Below are 18174 nucleotides of genomic sequence, written 5' to 3'. Positions count from 1 at the left end.
GGAAAACGCGTTATGGGACCCCCCTTTTATCTCGGCCCCCGCTTGACGAATCCCCCCCCAAACTTTCAGGGAAAGAGCGGAACTCGACGAGGCCATTTTGAGGAAATTTTCAAGCAGATTCGTCAACCGGTGCCAAAGTTATTCCAAATAGAATTTTGAGATTTAACATTGAAAAAAATCCTAACTATAACTACCTACTGGCGACCGCCAGTAGGTAATATATATATATATATAAATATATATATATTGTTAACACACTCGCTTTCTTTTCCGAGAAAAGTAGACGGCATTCTGAGCTTAAATATAAAGATGTGATTTATTGGCAGACCCCTCTGCCCCCAAGAAGACAGACACGTTTTGCCGTGAAGGCTTCCTCAGTGTCAACAGTGCATTACAGAAGAGGCCATTTTATCTCCACCTCTCTACCACCATAGAGAAAGGACTAAGGCACCAAGTTGTTTATGGCAGCCATCTTACAGTGTACTATTGTATAAGTACAGCGCAAAACACATTAAAAGTAGTAATACATGGAGTATGGCGTCTGCAAAGTGCTCGTGCAATTAAAAACAGTGTGGGCTCACCCACTTAAAATTCATTGTGCATTACATTACATTGCGTAACTGAACATTAATCCATTTGCAAGGACAACTAATAGGAAAATAACGGTTGTGAACAAAAATACACATCTTTAGCTCCAGGGGATTAATTTTCACATACATGATTCGATATGTTCAGACATTATATCTCTCTGCTGGAGTTTGGGGTGTTTATATCAAAGATCTTTTTTTATTGCTTTGGAACAACATTATTTCACACCGTATTTATATGTGACCCTTTATTTTTTATCTTGTTACAAATGTTAGGATACGCAGATGAAAAAAAAAAACATATATATATATAATATATATATATACATATATATGTGTGTATGTGTGTGTAAATATAGTGTACATATGATATGTATGTATATTTGTGTGTATATATATCTGTATGTATATGTGTGAATGTGTGTGTGTGTATATATATATATATATATATATATATATATATATATATATATATATATATATATATATATATATATGTTTAAGCAATCGCCCTGGGGCTCGGGAGAGCACACAACCATTTCCTGCCATCCAGCTCTGTTTAGTGCAGCCTGCCGATTTGCATCAGTTTTAAAATTAAGATTGCCAACGCGTTTCTGGGCTCGCTGGCCCCTTCTTCCTGGGCAGGGAAAACACGAGAATGAGACCTTCATTGTTCATTAACCACCTTTTATTTCCGGCATTTCCCTCCATTGGGCGTGTCTTCATATCATAAGCCAATGGTGCATGATGGGGAGTGAAGTTCATAATGCAGGTAAGAATTATTTCCTTTTCTTTAAGAAGGTTCATTTGTGCTGTCCCAGTTGATTTCAATCATTTGTTCATGCTCTAAGTGAGTTTACCGATGTAAGCAGGCAGGCTCCTTTAGCACTTTGGAAAAGGTGCTGTTCCTGTCATGAAAAGTTTAGACTGCAGCCCACTTTCTGTTGATTGATATATTCAGCAGCTCGCAGTGGTGCCTCGCCCCACGGCCAGGCGCCGTGTGAATATGTTTAAGCAATCGCCCTGGGGCTCGGGAGAGCACACAACCATTTCCTGCCATCCAGCTCTGTTTAGTGCAGCCTGCCGATTTGCATCAGTTTTAAAATTAAGATTGCCAACGCGTTTCTGGGCTCGCTGGCCCCTTCTTCCTGGGCAGGGAAAACACGAGAATGAGACCTTCATTGTTCATTAACCACCTTTTATTTCCGGCATTTCCCTCCATTGGGCGTGTCTTCATATCATAAGCCAATGGTGCATGATGGGGAGTGAAGTTCATAATGCAGGTAAGAATTATTTCCTTTTCTTTAAGAAGGTTCATTTGTGCTGTCCCAGTTGATTTCAATCATTTGTTCATGCTCTAAGTGAGTTTACCGATGTAAGCAGGCAGGCTCCTTTAGCACTTTGGAAAAGGTGCTGTTCCTGTCATGAAAAGTTCAGACTGCAGCCCACTTTCTGTTGATTGATATATTCAGCAGCTCGCAGTGGTGCCTCTCCCCACGGCCAGGCGCCGTGTGAATATGTTTAAGCAATCGCCCTGGGGCTCGGGAGAGCACACAACCATTTCCTGCCATCCAGCTCTGTTTAGTGCAGCCTGCCGATTTGCATCAGTTTTAAAATTAAGATTGCCAACGCGTTTCTGGGCTCGCTGGCCCCTTCTTTCTGGGCAGGGAAAACACGAGAATGAGACCTTCATTGTTCATTAACCACCTTTTATTTCCGGCATTTCCCTCCATTGGGCGTGTCTTCATATCATAAGCCAATGGTGCATGATGGGGAGTGAAGTTCATAATGCAGGTAAGAATTATTTCCTTTTCTTTAAGAAGGTTCATTTGTGCTGTCCCAGTTGATTTCAATCATTTGTTCATGCTCTAAGTGAGTTTACCGATGTAAGCAGGCAGGCTCCTTTAGCACTTTGGAAAAGGTGCTGTTCCTGTCATGAAAAGTTCAGACTGCAGCCCACTTTCTGTTGATTGATATATTCAGCAGCTCGCAGTGGTGCCTCTCCCCACGGCCAGGCGCCGTGTGAATATGTTTAAGCAATCGCCCTGGGGCTCGGGAGAGCAAACAACCATTTCCTGCCATCCAGCTCTGTTTAGTGCAGCCTGCCGATTTGCATCAGTTTTAAAATTAAGATTGCCAACGCGTTTCTGGGCTCGCTGGCCCCTTCTTCCTGGGCAGGGAAAACACGAGAATGAGACCTCTCAAATGCTACAGGCAAATTGCTCTCTACGTAACACACGGCTGCCTGGCCGTGGAGTGAGCACCATCGCCTGCTAATTGGAAAGTCCGAGCAGCAGGAAGAAGCTCAGGTTTCCAAACCTAATTGGAAGCATCACGAGCGCAGGACTCTTTTCGAACGCACAGCTCACTGCAACACATAGGCAGCCTACTAATGGTATGAATTACATGCGAGATGAATCCCAGACCCTCGACTTTACTCAAAAGCCTATGAACTTATTATGCACCACAAGAACGACTTCAAGTCCCAGAATGCAGGATGGACTGTGGATGAAAACACACGCCTACCTGAAGGACTTGTACCTTTAAAAGTCAGGAAATCACGTGGTGCAGCATCGAGGATCCCAAGGAAGCAGCCCCTGAGGAGGGGGGGAGGTTCCCCCAGAAACACGTCGGGCATTTGAAAACTTTGCCAAATGTGAGGAAGTGTGCTGGATTCTACAAGCCCGGAGGGCAGAGCCCTGCAGAGAGCCCCTCAAATGCTACAAGCAAATTGCTCTCTACGTAACACACGGCTGCCTGGCCGTGGAGTGAGCACCATCGCCTGCTAATTGGAAAGTCCGAGCAGCAGGAAGAAGCTCAGGTTTCCAAACCTAATTGGAAGCATCACGAGCGCAGGACTCTTTTCGAACGCACAGCGCACTGCAACACATAGGCAGCCTACTAATGGTATGAATTACATGCGAGATGAATCCCAGACCCTCGACTTTACTCAAAAGCCTATGAACTTATTATGCACCACAAGAACGACTTCAAGTCCCAGAATGCAGGATGGACGGTGGATGAAAACACACGCCTACCTGAAGGACTTGTACCTTTAAAAGTCAGGAAATCACGTGGTGCAGCATCGAGGATCCCAAGGAAGCAGCCCCTGAGGAGGGGGGGAGGTTACCCCAAAAACGCGTCGGGCATTTGAAAACTTTGCCAAATGTGAGGAAGTGTGCTGGAATCTACAAGCCCGGAGGGCAGAGCCCTGCAGAGTGCCCCTCAAATGCTACAGGCAAATTGCTCTCTACGTAACACACGGCTGCCTGGCCGTGGAGTGAGCACCATCGCCTGCTAATTGGAAAGTCCGAGCAGCAGGAAGAAGCTCAGGTTTCCAAACCTAATTGGAAGCATCACGAGCGCAGGACTCTTTTCGAACGCACAGCGCACTGCAACACATAGGCAGCCTACTAATGGTATGAATTACATGCAAGATGAATCCCAGACCCTCGACTTTACTCAAAAGCCTATGAACTTATTATGCACCACAAGAACGACTTCAAGTCCCAGAATGCAGGATGGACGGTGGATGAAAACACACGCCTACCTGAAGGACTTGTACCTTTAAAAGTCAGGAAATCACGTGGTGCAGCATCGAGGATCCCAAGGAAGCAGCCCCTGAGGAGGGGGGGAGGTTCCCCCAGAAACGCGTCGGGCATTTGAAAACTTTGCCAAATGTGAGGAAGTGTGCTGGAATCTACAAGCCCGGAGGGCAGAGCCCTGCAGAGTTCCCCTCAAATGCTACAGGCAAATTGCTCTCTACGTAACACACGGCTGCCTGGCCGTGGAGTGAGCACCATTGCCTGCTAATTGGAAAGTCCGAGCAGCAGGAAGAAGCTCAGGTTTCCAAACCTAATTGGAAGCATCACAAGCGCAGGACTCTTTTCGAACGCACAGGGCACTGCAACACATAGGCAGCCTACTAATGGTATGAATTACATGCGAGATGAATCCCAGACCCTCGACTTTACTCAAAAGCCTATGAACTTATTATGCACCACAAGAACGACTTCAAGTCCCAGAATGCAGGATGGACGGTGGATGAAAACACACGCCTACCTGAAGGACTTGTACCTTTAAAAGTCAGGAAATCACGTGGTGCAGCATCGAGGATCCCAAGGAAGCAGCCCCTGAGGAGGGGGGGAGGTTCCCCCAGAAACACGTCGGGCATTTGAAAACTTTGCCAAATGTGAGGAAGTGTGCTGGAATCTACAAGCCCGGAGGGCAGAGCCCTGCAGAGTGCCCCTCAAATGCTACAGGCAAATTGCTCTCTACGTAACACACGGCTGCCTGGCTGTGGAGTGAGCACCATCGCCTGCTAATTGGAAAGTCCAAGCAGCAGGAAGAAGCTCAGGTTTCCAAACCTAATTGGAAGCATCACGAGCGCAGGACTCTTTTCGAACGCACAGCGCACTGCAACACATAGGCAGCCTACTAATGGTATGAATTACATGCGAGATGAATCCCAGACCCTCGACTTTACTCAAAAGCCTATGAACTTATTATGCACCACAAGAACGACTTCAAGTCCCAGAATGCAGGATGGACGGTGGATGAAAACACACGCCTACCTGAAGGACTTGTACCTTTAAAAGTCAGGAAATCACGTGGTGCAGCATTGAGGATCCCAAGGAAGCAGCCCCTGAGGAGGGGGGGAGGTTCCCCCAGAAACGCGTCGGGCATTTGAAAACTTTGCCAAATGTGAGGAAGTGTGCTGGAATCTACAAGCCCGGAGGGCAGAGCCCTGCAGAGTGCCCCTCAAATGCTACAGGCAAATTGCTATATATATATTTGGAGCGGATGCGGGACACAGGAGCCTTTAGAAGTGTAGCATGGACCACAGCACTTCGCTTGCAAACAACGCCTGTCCACTTGGATTAATTTTTTACAGCCCCTCACAACACCGGCCCAGCTGTGATGAATTCTGGGACTTGTAGTGCCGACTGCGCTGCTTGTGGTGTGTGATCACATGGTTGGGGGATGGCGTTTCTTTCTCACCAATGAGAGGATTGCAAGACTTATTTTAACGTGGGTGAGACAGTGTTCCCTTTCAACAGCGGCATCTGAGGAAGGCCCTACCGGCCGAAATGCATCGTGCTTACCTGTTGCTTCAATAAAAGGCTCCTGATTGGATTTCCCGTGTGGCCTCTTCCTTTCTCTCGAGGAAGGTTCCTGTTATATATATATATATATATATATATGATCTTACCGACTGGCCGTTTCCATTAGGTTGTTATAGTTGGGACCATGTCTCCATAGAAAAAACTTTTTTTGACTTGCCTATAACTGTCAGGACTCACAGGAGGTTTCCTCCATTTGACGCAATGCTGGCTACCATCTCCCCCCTACTAAGTTTTAAAAAGTCAGTTCATCCCTCAAGCTGGAGTGCTTGTTGGCACCGATGGAACTCCAAAATGGCTGCCAACATGCGCATACTGCAACAGCAGACCTCTGTTAGCAGTCTAGTCCTTTAGGCTTCAGAACACCTGGTGAAGTGTGCTTCAACATTCCACTGCGCACTTCTCTGAAGAAATAATTGGACGAGGACCTGTTTTCCCAGCATCGTGGAAACCAGATAGGGTAGTTGCGATAAAATCGGGGTTAGCTTAGTTGGAACTTCATTCCTTCACTAATCAGGTTAGTGTTAAACTATGTAGCTAATATAAAACATTCTATGAGAAAAGGTTATTGTGTCAGAGATAAATTTCTATTTAAAAAGGAAAAAGTTAGAATATACATTTTCCTTCCTTTGAAAACTGGAACAACCTTTCAGTAAATGCTTTCCTTAAAAAGCTTTTTAAATTAAGCTGTCTTATTCAGCTGTTCCAGAATCTGTCAGACCCCGGTGTGACCTTTCAACACACTTTCAACACACCATGTCTTCTTTGACTGAAACTTGTTCACTCTCCAGAGAATTAATTAAAAGGTGAAGTCTCAAAAGCCTGGCATATTTATTTCTCTTGCATGTGTTAAGTTTGAAGATAAATAAGTGAAGGCCCAGTTAAAGTACTCCAGTAATGTTCTATGGCCAGAATAAATTAACTCTTCAGCAAACATTAAAACCCAGGGTGGAATAAATTGTGCTTCCAGCAAACATTAAAACTGAAGGCCTGAATCAAAGGAACGCTTCCTTTTAACATTTAGCCTAAGTTCTGAAGCATTGTTTAAGAACTAATTAAAGACAGAAAAAACAGTCATCCTACTCCAGAAACTCCAGTTCAAGCCCCACTCCAGTCTCTTAACAGTGAGTTAATAGAAAGAAAGAGAAACCCAAATATTACATAAATTAGGAATACCGAAATAAATACTTACCTTATCGTTCTTACTTTAAGGAATAGCAGGTTCAAGTGCAGATTGTACCTGAGAACGAAAAGAAAAGAGATTTGAGTGAAAACTTCTCATACAACCTAGCAAACAATACATGAGAAGTAGAAGAGAAGTAAGCTTCAGTAAACATTTTGGTAAGATAAGTTATTTATACACCATAGAAAAAACAGTAAGTTAAAAGGCACAGTAAATAAAGGTTTTTTACATGTTAATATTGCATTCCTGTAAGAAGAAGAAGAAGACGTTGCAGAACAGGCAGAATATTGGAGCAGTCTCTTCTCTGTCCCAACCCCTTTCCCCCCTTATAATTTACCTGCAATGGAATACTAAAAGACCTAGCAGGGTTGGTTCTGAGAAGGGTATTGGGATCTAGTGTCATTCTGCTCCTGTGTGGTTCAGACAGCAATAAGTATTTAGACCCTAACAGTGTGAAGTGCCCACGTTGGTACAAGCACCTGAGAAGAATGGCAGAAGGAAATGATTTTAAAAATTTGGCCGAGATTTTGAGTAATCTTCAAAGGAACTTAGAGGCAGTTAGAGAGGAAAATAAAATACTTAGACAGGAGATAATTACCTTTAAAACGGGAACACCAGTTTTGGAATCTAGGCCAAGCACCCCATCCATTGAAACCTAGAGTCCTAACATCAGCACTTCATCCTTTGGCCCCACACAAGTAATCCACTTATTATCCCCAGTAATTCCTCTCGCCCCTCCACAGTGATTGAATGTAGACCCGCAGAAAGCGCACATTTTTTTGACCCAATGCTCTCTGCATTTTTATGTGCCACCCAAGGATCTTCCCGGATGTTCAATCCCAAGTGGCGTTTATCTTGTCCTACCTCATGGTCCATGCCACTAGTAACCAAGGATGACCCAATTTTGTACAGTTTAGATGACTTCAAGAAGGAATTGTTTTGAATTTATGATAGGAGAACAGCATCTCAAGCTTCAGACAATGAACTGTTGGAGTTAAAACAAGGAAACCTAGAACTCGTGTCTTACCTAGCCCAATTTAATAAACTAGTGGTTGAGACCAACTGGCCCTAGGATAAAAGAGCAGCAGTATTCTATGGAGGATTGCGAGAAGAACTGAAGGACGCTCTATCTCAAGTCCCTAATCGCCCCACTGATATCTCTGCCTTAGTGGATTTAACCTTAGAGATTGTTTATCGGCAAAGTGAGCGGAAAGGAGAACGCCAGAAGGAGTTTAGCCCAAGTGTTCCTCGTTTTGACCGTGTCAAAACAGAATCCACACGGACAGTAGAGAGTTCTTCAGGAATTGAACCCATGCAAATTGGTGTAGTCAGAGGTCCACTCTCTAAAGAAGAAAAATAAAAGAGAAGGCTGAAAAAACTGTGCCTATATTGTGGAGGAAGTGGACATTTTGTCAAGATTTTTTTTTAAAAATTTATTTATAAAGTTTTATATAGCGCGAACATGATCCCGAGGGATATCAGAGTGCTTCACAATTACGAGAGGAAGGATATTCAGGGATGTACAGGCATCAAATACATGTCAAACGAAACAGTTACAAAGGGTGCATCAAAAACATCACAACAGCGAATCTGGGAGAGGAAGAAATATTTAATTAAGGAAATATAGCAAATCAGGACAAGACGTGAAGGTGTCAGTCCAGTATCTCACAATAGATGATCCCAACCCAATTAAGGTAAGAACTGGCTCATATGGAATCTTTTTACTTCCAATTTGAAAGTAACCGTGGAGGTGAGTCTGCATACTTCAGCAATGTATTTATATAGGGCTTACTATACTGCCTCTAATAATAAGGTAGTCCGTATCCTATTTACAGGCCATTGCCACACAACAACCCCCCCCTCCACTAGGCACATACATGATACATTGTACAGGTATGTAGCCATACTTCAGAGCACGTGCACTCCTCGGAGCGCCATGCACGCAAGCTCTGTCCAGTGCAGGCGCATGGGCTGCATACCAAGCACGCGGCTCTGCAGCGTCTCGGAGCAATGAACCGCAAGATACCCTAATCATTGCAGACAGATGAGGACGGCTCTTGCCTACCCAGAGGCCGGGCAGAGCACGAAGGAGGGGGCGGGCCCCAGATCAGGCAAGAAGCGGGCAAGGGAAGGAACACGAAGAGGAGCGTTACACTGAGGACGGGTAGTACTGAGAGACATGGCGCCAGAGGGGACAGGCAGAGAGCCCTGCGCCCTGGAGCACCGACAGCTCGGGCATGCAGATGGGGATAGACCCTTGCACACAGCAGGGGCGGCCTTAGGCATGTGCAAGCTGTGCACCTGCACAGCGCTGCCAAACCCCAGGGGCTGCCACGCCAATATATATCCTTAATATAGTAATCCTCTGAGGATGGATACATATTTGCCTGGTGGCCCCTGGCAGGGATTTGGCAGCCTCCGCTCTTCACTGGCCTCCGCGCTCCGCCCCGCCCGGGCCCCCTCTTCCAGGGTCCCCTACCTACGCTCCCTGCCCAGGGCCGCCATGAGCCTAGAGCCGCACCTGAAGACAGCTTTACAGAAACTGAGAGACGAGTGTGGCATTTGAGAAACATTTTACGGCAAGTGGGAAGGAGGCTGGAATACAGATGCGCCCATTGGGTCTTGGCCATGCTGGATGAAATAAAAGAGTGCCACGGAGCAGTGGTTCACAAAGAGGGCAGTGAAACGAACAAACAGAAAGAACTAATAAAGAGAAAACTGGCAGAGATCTGAGGCATGCCCAGAGTTTCAGGGTCAAAGGGGACGAAACTGCAATGAAACCTAGCTGGTTAGTGTTTAGGCTCACAGAGGGCAGAGTCCTGAAACGCATGGACCAGAACGCACTGGCAGACAAAGGGGCCCAGGTGGAGAACCCAAGAACATAAAGGGAAAAGAGCCCTGGCATTCTCAAGGGAACAGCAGTGTCGCCTTAAGGACCTCTGGGGCAAGACATATTTTTGGAGACCCTGTTCGGAACATCTTTTAATTTTATGACCCATGTTCTGCTAATTGAGGCCTTAACAATGCCAAACAAACTTCCAGAAACAGTGGTTACTCAAAAACTGTTGAAATATGCGTTGGCTATTAAAGGATGGAGTTAAAACCAATAAAAAAAATCATATAAAAATATATACCATGCTCAGGGCCCCACAATCCTTAAGATGACCCTGAAAACGAGAGACACGTGTAGAGGTTGACAGAGAGGAGAGATGTTTGCATACAGAAATATATAAAGCTGTGATATACCTCTCTGGAGCACTGTTTAGGCATACAAACGGGCAGTGAGCCCTTGCATGCAAAGAGAGCCATCAAACAAGGGCACAAAGCAATGGAACTTTGAGGGCTTGGCAGCATTGGGCAAATATAGGAGCAGGTATTGCTGGAGGCAAGACCGCTTTATATACAGTCAATTATACCTGGCACAGAGGCAGAGAGAGTCTGGCACATAGACAAAGCGAGCCCTGTCGTGCAGACAGAGACCTGGAATGGAAAGGGCAGAGTGATAGTTGGCACACACAGTGTTCAGCATACTCTGATGCACATCAGGCTTGCCATGTAGATACACTTCAGAGCCTGCCAAAATCCACATGGCCAACCTACAAGGTAGTGGGTAGTTTAACTACTTAGGGCCGAAGAGCAACATTTATCCCACAAAAAACTATACAAGGCATTCTAGAGGAGAGTCTGATGAATGAGCTGGTTGAGGCTATTTCAACCAAGGCTATTGCCAAGCGCTTAATTTGTGGGCACCAGCATTCAGTTTTAATGACAGGACTTTTTTTTTTCATTAGTAGTGTTAGATCTTGAGCAAGAGAAGGCGAGAGAGAGAGAGAGAGAGAAAGAGAGAGAAAGGCAGAACAGTAAAAAAGGAGGAACAAAAGAAAATACAGCAGTGGAAACAGGCGAAAGTAGTCATAAATAAGCATTGTCAAAGACAATGTCTGGCCTTGGCAAACTGGTGTAATGGTAACTGTTTAAAGAGACCAAGGCTGCCAGCAAAGAAGAAGGAAAACTAGAGGCACCACAGGTAAGCGGAGTTGGACCTGTGGATGCGAATGGAAAAACTACTCCAGCAAATCACCAATTGGCAAATACACTACAAGCTTCGTCTCCCCATTTGGTTATGACAGTGACATTAAGGTTTAGAGGTATGGTTTTGACAGGAATAACCGTCATGGTGGAGTCAGGGGCAACAGGTAACTTCTGCTAGCACAAATTTGCTAACCTTATTGGTTTACAAGCTATCAAGAAGGAGAAAAGTGAGCAGGTCAGATCGGTGGATGGTACAGAAGTAACTTTAGGGCCCATAACCAGCCATACAGAATTGGTACACATGACTACTGTCGAGGGACACCAAGAAACCTTGCAATTTAATTTAATAGACACCCCCCAGTTTCAACTGATTCTAGGTTTACCATGGCTAACTGAGCACAATCCGTTAATTGCTTGGGGAGCCCGAACTATTCAATTAAATTCAAACTACTGCACCAAAAATTGTTTCAATGATCAAACATAGTTTTCTGTGCCCTGGCAGCCACCCAGCTGTGTGAAGGTGGAAGTTCAGTATGTGTGATTGAAGAACCGGGATTTAAACCCAGCGGCGCCAGGGGCACGCCCAAAGTCTTCGGGTTCACCTGTCTTAGAATACAGAGACACGGGATACTTCTTGGTGGCGTCAAAGATCAAATTTATTAGCTGCAGCCAGTAACAGAGGTCCTAGAAGTACAACACGGTGTATGTTCTCAGGAGACTGCTCAACTTTACAAAGCAAGCCATCCCTTTTTATACAAAAAATTGTGCTTCAGGCAAACATTCCTTATTTACAGTTTGACCACTCACATGTTTCCACGACAAAAAGCATTGCATGATGACAAACCCATTTTTCAGTTTGTCCAGACCATAATTAATCATTAAACAAACCCAAGATAAACATTCTTCTTTAGACAAGCCGGACAAACCCATAATAAAAAGGACCACAACCCACATCATAAATAGACCACAAAGAAGGAAACAGAAACAGATAGAAGTAGGATAAGGCATGTTTGTGTGTGGTAAAACTGTACGATGTCCTGTGCTCTGATCCTTAATCTTGATCAGCTAAAGGGAAAGAACTGGTTTGGCAAAGTCAGCTTCAGGCAAGAGGGTCAGTTCACTCAGGTCAAACAGAAGTCAGCACACACTCAAGCTAAGGTGTATGTGTCCAAAAGACTCGTTTGGCCACAGTCATCAGCCTATGTGAGGGAAACCACAAAATGGCTGCCATGCACAAAATGGAACCCGAGGGTACAGAACGAAATCTTCAAATACACAGGGAATCCATTGGTGTAACATGACGAAAACACTCATACTTGCTGAACTCACTGTTTACGGTTCGCTGTTACCAAATTCGTAACAGAACCACGACCTTTATGACCCAGGTTCAGAATCACGGAACCTCAGACCCTCCTTTTGCCCTTACATAGGCCATAAACCCAAACTCACGTCAGTCTGAATCTAGGTCTATATTCATCAGATCGTCAAGATGTTGCTGTAGCATCATCCTATTACTTAGCAACTCTCTCTGGACAGGTCTGCTTGCACACGAAGTAGCACACAGGCCACACATAGCAGGAGCACACTGTACACAAAGACAGAACAGGAAAAGGATAGCTAAGATCATCCCAATGACCATCAGAATCTTCCATCCCCAGGTGGATAACAATCCCCAAAACCATCCCATTAACGACCAATCTCCTTCGTCCACATATACAGACTCGGAGATCTTATGTAGCTTGGAAATGGCTTGGAAAACTGTTGGAGCGTTGTCTGGAATGAAAACGCAGCAGCTTGATTGAATCAATTTGCTTACCCCTCCTCTATCTGCAAGTATGACATCTAATGCAACTCTGTTCTGAAGAGTCATAAGGCGATCCGACTCGAGCTCAGCAGTCAAGTTACTAAGGGCACCGGCAGTTTCGACTATGGTGGACTCAACCACTCTCGTCAGCTGTCGGATGTTCCTGCTGTTTGCCATAGGTCCCCAAAATGGCAGAAAACCCATTCAAGAATTCTTGTCCTGCAGTATCTTCCTTACTGAAGACACCTCTAACAACTCTCGTCTTGTGGTAATCTGCCGCAGCTGTATACGTAAGAGTCAACAGGAACGAGACAACACATGTGCCTGAGAAATCAGGGGGCAACCATGTATACGTTCTATTGTAACAGACAAAGTAGGTACCCTTAGTTGCTAGAAACGATGGGGAAGTCTGGGACGCAAAAACATACGTCTCAGTGCAGACACTCTTCCCTAACTGAGCTCTCGGATTCTTGCCATTATCTTGCAGACAATAGTGACCCAAATTATAACGGCCTTTGCCAGGCAATGTCTGATCACGGAACAAAAGTTCAGGTTCGGAAGTGTCCAAACTATTCGACGGAGGCACAGCTTCTTGCAAAAGATCGTCGCTTTCTCGTTCAGAGTTCGTCCCAATCAAACGTGCATCGCTGAAAGGCAGAAAACCAGGCACGGTTTCAGTCTCAGAGTCTGGAATACCATCCTGGAACCACCGGTCGTACGGCAGAGGCAAAGGGGCCCTCTTACAATGTACACCGTGGATCCAGTTCTTTTTACCGTGCACTCACACTGCTGATCGTGTGGGCAGTAGCACCAAGTAGGATCCGTTCCAGCGGGGCTGATCGTTCTTGATCCGCTGGAGGTTTTTCACGAAAACCCAAGAGCCAGGTTCGATAGCATGTCCTGGATCTTCAGATGCTTGTGGCAGTGTATCATGAACCTGTTGGCGCAAAACACGCAATTTAGCCGTCAATTTGTAAAGGTAATCAAGCACATACTTTAAGTTGTTGCACCTCTCCATGTGGATGAAATCTAACTGCAAAGCCTTGAACGGATATGTTGGAGGTGCAAAATGACCAGCTGGAGTTGGAGTTCCCTTACCAGGATTGTACATCAAACAAACCATACAATTCTTGACCACATTCTCTGCACACTTAGGAATTCCAGCATTTTGCCATACTGGAGCCAACAACTTACAAATCCCTTTCGCACTGATATGAGTCATTCCATGCGCCATCGTAACCACTGCAAGCACGTACACATCCGGTAACAACCATCGCTGATGCTCTGACAACTCAACCCAACAACCATTCGAATCCAATTTACCCGTACTCTCTCTCTATACGCTCAACTCTTTCTCTGTAGCTTCAGCTTGAATTGACTTCACACTTTCTATCGTATCTTCACACATACTTCTATCTGGAACCGATCTCGCCGGACCTGCAACATACATTCGACTCATCACATCCCTCGCCACATCTTTCGCAACTTCATCCGCAAACGCATTACCACGACCAACGTCATTGGTAACCTTCTTATGTGCACTGCATTTCACAATCGCAACTTGCAACGGCAAAGTAAGTGACTCAAAAAGTTCATTCACCAACTGACCATGCTGAATCTTAGTTCCATGAGACGTCAGGAACTCACGTTCCTTCCACAAGCGACCAAAACTATGAGCCACACCAAACGCATACTGGCTGTCGGTATACACAGTCACTTGTTTCCCTTTCAACAACACACAGGCTCTGGTTAATGCATTCAACTCTGCTGCTTGCACTGAATTATGTGGGATACGTGCAGCTTCAACAATCGTATGCAAAGCCGTAACAGCATATGCCGCAGTCGTATCACCATTCGGAAGCTTGAAGCACAAACCATCCACCCATAAGGTACCATCACACTTCGCAAGAGGAGTGTTCATAAGGTCTATTCTCCCTTTCGTTTCCTCCTCTGTCCTAAGAAAACAATCATGCTGTTCAGAAACATCTGTCTCTACTGAAATCGGCAACAACGTAGCTGGATTCAATGTATTGCATCTCTTTATGTGCACATGACTCGCTAAGAGTCTCAACTCATAACCTGACAATCGAGCACTAGTTAAGTGCTGTGTCTTGGTCCTATTCAACAAGGTATCCACTGCATGTGGAACCATCACAATCAACGTATTATCCATCACCAAACCAGCAGACTGTCAGATAGAAACAGCTGCTGCCGCTGTAGCTATCAAACAACTCGGCAACGCTCTAGCTACCGGATCCAAAGTCGACGAGAAATACGCACATGGATGTTGCTTATCGCCGAACTGCTGTGTCAAAACTGACAATGCACATACCTCTCTCTCGTGGACATAGAGTGTAAAAGGCTTACTGTAGTCGGGAGTACCCAACACAGGAGCCGAACACAACGCATCACGCAATTCAGAAAAACTCTTCTGACATTCATCAGTCCAAGGAAGAGGATTCGGGATATCCTTGACAGTAAGAGCTATCAAAGGTTTCGCAAGAAGCGAAAAATTTGGGATCCACTGTCTACAATACGAAGTAATACCCAGGAAAGCACGCACTTCTCTCTTTGTCGTTGGCACACTCATTTTTGCAATTGCTTGAATTCTTTCTGGGGTCAATCTCCTTCCCTCCTTTGATAAGAGATGTCCTAAGTAGATCACTTCTTGTTGACAATACTGCAACTTCGAAAGAGACACCTTATGATGGAAAGCAGACAAATGACGCAACAACGACAAAGTAGCCTCTTTACAAATCTCCTTATTATCAGCAGCAACTAACAAATCGTCGACGTACTGGATAAGGGCAGCACCATCAGGTAAGACAATCGGATCAAGCTGTGTTTTCAAAGCCTGACTATAGATCGATGGACTCTCACAATAGCCTTGAGGAGCGCGCTTGAACCGGAAACTTCGGCCTCCTTAAGAGAAACCAAAAATATTTCTACTCTCCTCGGCAATCGGGATGCTGAAGAAAGCATTCTTCAAATCAATCACCGAAAACCAAGCAGCAGAAGCTGGAATCAAAGTCAGTAAAGCAGTGATATCTGGCACAACTGGGAATTGTGGAACTACAATCTTATTCACCTCGCGGAGATCGATCACAAACCTGTACTCAGGCGGCTGAGAAGAATCAGTACGTTTCAAAACAGGCAAAACCGGACTATTGCACACATTACCTCTCGTTTCTTCAATCACACCTTTCTCAATCAGATCATAGATGATCGTTAAAAGTGCTCGTTCACCATCACTGGAAATCCGATATTGGGGAATATGTGGCAATCTAGCATTCGCTTTCAACATCACAACGTATGGCGGGATCACCAAACGACCCACATCATTAGGACCAGTCGCCCAAAGAGAATCAGGGAGAGAAGACAATTCAGCTGGAAGTCGATCTTTAGATAAATACATTGGAGAGATCACTCTCTTTCCCAATGTAAGCTGTACTCCTGAAGGAGAACAATGTAACGTTGCATACAATCTTTTCAACAAATCTAATCCCAACAAGTTCTCACCACAACCTGTCGTCAGAATAAGGGGTGCTTCGAATTCACAAGGTCCAACAGAAATAGACAAAGGAGTAGAAATCGGATTAGTAACTGGGGCGCCAGAAAAACCTACTGAAACATTCGTTAAGCCAGACAAAGGTGCGCCAGGGAGTTTAGAGTGCAAAATAGAACTCTTTGCAGCACCAGTATCCAACAGAAAAGTTTCTGACACACCTGATGTAATCACTCCAACATAAGGTCCACTCTGATCTACTGGAACTGAAACAACTCCCTCTCTTTGTCTATGGCTGTCCTAGCAATCATTACCATCCATATTCTCACCTTCGACATAGTAGTCGTCCTCATAGTACTGAGCCGTCCTACCAGATGCACCATTCTGCTGATCAAAATAATTCATCGAATTTTGTGGAGGCAAGGAACGCGCGTTCTGGGGGAACACACCACGTCCTCTACCTTTAGGAGCTTGCTGAACACCTCGACCTCTCACACCAGAAGCATCATTTGCGCGCTGTAACAGAACCGGACAACTATTCTTGAAATGACCTTCTTCTTTACAATACGCACACTGATTAGAGCCCACAGGAAAACGCTGTTGAGAAGACTCGAACCTTTGTGAGTTTCTCTGAAACTGTTGAGTTTGCTGATAATCGCGCTGATTACTACGAGGCGGACACGCTTGCTGCAAAAGAACCTTCGTCTTCAACTCTTTAGTCTTCTTGTCGGCTCTATCTTTCTCGTCCTTATCCCTATTCTCATAATACTGTGCAGTAGCCAATATCTGTGCCGACGAAGAAACAGCCCATGAACTCTCAGAATCCTTCAACTTCGTACACAACTCGGGAAGCAAATTATGCACAAACTTATTAACGAATAACCGTTGACCACCTTCCGTACTCATGTCCTGACCACTATGGTCGATAAACGTCTCTTCAAACCTAGTGAAGAAATCAGACACACTTTCGTCTTTCTTCTGCTTAGATGCAGACAATTTGTCCCAATTTACACACATAGCAGGCATCAAAGTTTTCATATAATCAATAATCCTACCAGGAACTTCTGCAACTAAAGGCTCAGGTTTAGCACCACCAACTTGTCGGCCATCTGCGGCACCAATATTATTCCATGTATCACCTAACTCTTGCGCATGATCCGTATGACGTATCAATCCCCATAAAGGCTAACAGCCTGATTCATCAAAGACCCGTTATGCGAGTCTATAATAGCGATTCATAAGGAATCGCTATTACAGACTCGCAAAACAGGATTCATATAGGAATCGCAAAATAAAAAGCGATTCCTACACATTCCTTATTTGCGATTAGCAAATTGCTAATCGCAAATAAGGAATAACTCCCCATTCATTCCTATGGGCCTAAAGGCCCATAGGAATGAATGGGGAGTATTCCTTATTTGCGATTAGCAATTAGCTAATCGCAAATAAGATAGCGATTTTAAAGGGTGCCAGGGGTGTCCAAAGGACACCCTGTAGCACCCCTTAAATGCAAATTTAAACAGGTGTTGCGTTTGGACATGTGTGTGTGCAACATGCAACTTAGAAAAAAGCTTTTAAAAGCATTTTTCTAAGTTTTCGCTATTTACCACGAGGTTTGACCTCGCGGTAAATAGCGGGCCGAAATTGCGAATTCGCAATTGTAAAATGGATGATGAATTGCATTTAAGGAATCTCAAATAGAGATTCCTTAAATGTAATTCCTCGCAAAATAGCGAAATCGCTATTACCGATTTTTGCATTTGGGATGATGAATCCCAAATGCAAAAATTGCGCTCGCAAAGGGCCAGATTCTGAGAATCTGGCCCTTTGCGAGCGCAATTCACCTTCATGAATCTGGCTGTAAGGAACTACATTTCCAAACAACATGTCTATATCAGCTAAATTCATAACGCATGAATCCGCAGGATTTTTACGAGGAT

This window comes from Lissotriton vulgaris, chromosome 1_2 (assembly GCF_964263255.1).
Source record: "Lissotriton vulgaris chromosome 1_2, aLisVul1.2, whole genome shotgun sequence".
Taxonomy (NCBI): Eukaryota; Metazoa; Chordata; class Amphibia; order Caudata; family Salamandridae; genus Lissotriton; species Lissotriton vulgaris.
Note: the sequence above shows the minus strand (reverse complement) of the source record.